Source organism: Poecilia latipinna, unplaced genomic scaffold (assembly GCF_001443285.1).
Source record: "Poecilia latipinna isolate Pla-1442-1.1 unplaced genomic scaffold, P_latipinna-1.0 Scaffold939, whole genome shotgun sequence".
Classification (NCBI taxonomy): Eukaryota; Metazoa; Chordata; class Actinopteri; order Cyprinodontiformes; family Poeciliidae; genus Poecilia; species Poecilia latipinna.
This window is the reverse complement of record NW_015113555.1, coordinates 234,580-238,004: the sequence shown is the minus strand read 5'-3', so window position 1 is coordinate 238,004 and position 3,425 is coordinate 234,580. Positions and strand designations below refer to the sequence as shown.

Here is a 3,425-nt window from a genome sequence, read left to right as displayed (position 1 = left end):
AGCTCAGAGGATGAAAAACGAGAGAGACCACCCGCGGAGGATGAGAGGGGAATTTTATATATATATATATATATATATATATATATATATATATATATAGCAGAACATTGAGCAGAACCTTTAGAGCCAGCTCACCTCTTTGCTGCTGGAGGCTGGTCTGATTTAAACAGAATAATAATGTCCTTGGACTGGTTGCTCTTCCATGACACACAGCTGGGCTCAGCTGTGTGATTCCTGCAAAATAATAAAAGGTCAATCAGAAATAGATTGGTGATAAAAAGCGTGGGATCCGTGGTTACAAGCAGCAAAACTGGATTGCTTTCCAATAATGACATTAATATGTTTGAATAAAATCGTCAAATTTCAGAGGAAAAATATTTTGTCGGGTGATAAAAGGCCAAGTTTGTAAAAAAAAAATAAAACTTAGATCCAGCTCACCTCTTTGAGTTGTTACTGCTGAAGGAAACACAGCTGGATCTCGGTTCTGGTTCTGGTTCTGGTTCTGATAGCTTCCTGTGGATGGAGTCAGTTTGGTGATTCTACTGCTGAACTTTGAAATTTCCTGGACAGGTAAAGGTCATGACCTCACCTCTGGTCCTCATGTCCCCTAATGAGAGACATTTTGGAGGGAAGGACTGTGTCCTCTCTGTCCTCGCACTGATCCATGCTCCCACTAGGTGGCGCTCGCTCCACTCACCTAAAACGGAAACACAAATAGGTTTGAAATATTGACTTTATTTAATAATTTTATATTCATGTTTTAATGAATTTATATTTATTTTCCAACTTAAGTTGGAATCAAATCTTGAAATGATTAATGCTGTAAATGATTTGATTAATCAATGAATAGAGTGGAAAATAACTGATCATTTTGTGTTTTCAGGAATCTGAGACATTTAGATAAAAATGGCAGGAGACACTTGTCCACATGACCTGTGAGTTAAACCGTTCAAGAATAAAAACATTAAACTTATTGATTCAGAACTAAAATGAAACCATAAATTAAAACATATCTTATGAGTTTTAATGTGACATCTGAAGGCAGATTTATCAGAGCTGAAAAGTTTTATCTTATGTTTGGAGACAAAATCCAAAAAGCCTGAAACCAGAGGAGTACAAAAGCATGCCACACTTTTCAGATTAATATGTATGTTTCTTCTACTTTAAAGTTATGGGAACTATGATCCCAGTAAGATAATTTAAGTTTGCGGTGGTAAACATTAAAGGTAGAACATGAAAAATTATGATATTATTATTAATTCCTAATTATTTCATGATTTGTGTTGATTAAAGTCAGAAGTGGCAGGGGACCAAAAGTTACTCAACATATTTTTCCATAAGTAAAAGTATTTGGTAAAAGGTTTGCTCAAGTACTTAGTGACTGATCAAATTATCAATCATTTAATAGTGAAAAATTACATCATCAGATGCACAAAAACATAAAGTTAAGTGAAAATTTGGGCATTTTAAGGACAAAAATTACAATAATTCATATAAGTAACAAAAAATAACAAAATCAGGTAAAAGAACATTTTTCCAAATCAGTTTCTTTCAATAAAAGAAAATTATGAAACTTTGACAAAAGGTGAATTTTAGTTAAAATATGTTTGATTCTCATTTAGTGGGTAGAGAATTCAGACATTTACTAAAGTAAGAGTAGAAATACTCAAGCCAAAGTAAAAAGTACTTATGAAAATGTATTTTTAGAAAAAAGTTACTCAAGAAAATGTAACTAACTCTGAGTGAAGTTAAGTTTATTGTTAGTCCAGTGACATTTCTCAATGAAATGTAAAAATTCTCATCAATGATGAATGTCACACTATTTTCCCCTCAACATTATTAGTATTTAATATAAATATTTATGGCCTCCTATGAATGTTTTCCAGCTCCAGGCCGCCCGTGTTTTCTGCAGGTAGATTTTCATCCGTCCCTCCCGGTTTCGGCTGGGAGTTACTGGGAACTATGGAGCGGAAGTTTCTGCTGATTCTGAACGGAATGAGCCTTAAAACGATCTAAACCATCACAAAGAAAGAAATGTTGAGTTTCTTACCACAGATTGAGGCTTATGCGGCAAATCTGAACTGCGTCACAATGAGGAAAGTGAAAATAAAATTCAAGAGACGTTCAGGGATCAAACTAAAAGTCAGAAAAAGTAAGACTATTTAAAATAAATGGGAAAATATGGCCTATTTAAAGAATTCATCCTGTTTAGCGGTTTATATTTCCCCCTTCTAGATATTAAGTTTTGACTTCTCTATTAATTGCTTAGCACGAATGAAATAGAAAGGTCTGACTGCATGTCTTTCACTGAAGTCACATGACAGCCGAGATGACGTCACACAGTCAGCCTCAAGTATATCCCGGTAGTAAGAGTAATCACGTGCTTCATACGGGTTAAACCCATATGAACCACTAATATACAGCAAATAGTATTAGTGTGGTGTTATATTGTATTATGGGATAGAATGTTTCAGGTAATAAAACCTGATCAAATATTGTTTATATCCATGCGAGTCAACAGAAAACCAGGTTATCGGCATTATGTCATTCATGTGTGTAGAATAAGGAACGTGATAAATAGATAAGTGATCATGTTTTCTATGATAAACACGTTTTATTCCTTAAAAATATCAATATAAACGGTGTTCAGCTTCAGATTTGATGTTTATTCATTAAAATTGTCTTTTGCACTTCATATAGTCTCACATTTTTTTCTCTAATATATTTAGATTTTTCTTTCTTCTCAATTCTGTCGCAAGAATCTCATGGTTTCTTAATCAACTGAAGCTGCAGTTTATTTTGTCCCCCCAAGTCCCATTTTAGTTTTCTTTTGTTTGTTTGTTTGTTTGTTTTCCTCTAACTATAAATAAATCGAGGTTTAATATGAGATTATAAACCTGAACTGCTGATTAGATCTTTTTCACTCATTTGAATCTTTGCCACTTGAGAACCATAAAGCCTGTAATGTTTTTGTTCTGCAGATGTTAAAAAAGATCGTGATGTTGACCAGCAGGAGGCGCTGCTCCTCCAGATAAAGGAGGAAGAGGAGGAACTCTGTGTGAGTGAGGAAGAAGAGCAGCTCAGAGTGAAGGAGGAGACGGATGGCAGGTTTAAATAAACCCAGATATAAATACACCTGGAGGAACTTTGAGCCATTCAGAGACTGAAGAGAATAAAAAGGAGGATGAAGATGTCATAAATCATGAATCCCAGCTTAAAAACTTGTCAGACTCTGCAACTGAAGACAGTCATCAAAAATTACATTTAGACAAAGACGGAAACATTCACAGTGGTGACAAACCTTTTGGTTTTGATGCTTGTGGAAAAAGATTTTCTTCAAAGTCAAATTCAAACAAACATGTGGGAATCAGGATGGGAGAGAAACCCTTTAGTTCCCAGATAGCACAGAATGATTGAAACAACAT

General features: G+C 34.6%; 1 long non-coding RNA gene across 1 annotated transcript; it reads right to left on the bottom strand.

The window, feature by feature from the left end:
- Nucleotides 1–90: 90 nt before the first annotated feature.
- LOC106957818 (uncharacterized) lies at nt 91–2,309 on the bottom strand. Its single transcript, XR_001427033.1, has 4 exons — nt 2,051–2,309; nt 590–697; nt 439–513; nt 91–234 (listed from the first exon to the last, which is right to left on the bottom strand). It is a non-coding gene; the product is annotated as an uncharacterized LOC106957818 (long non-coding RNA).
- Between the last annotated feature and the right edge of the window lie 1,116 nt (nt 2,310–3,425).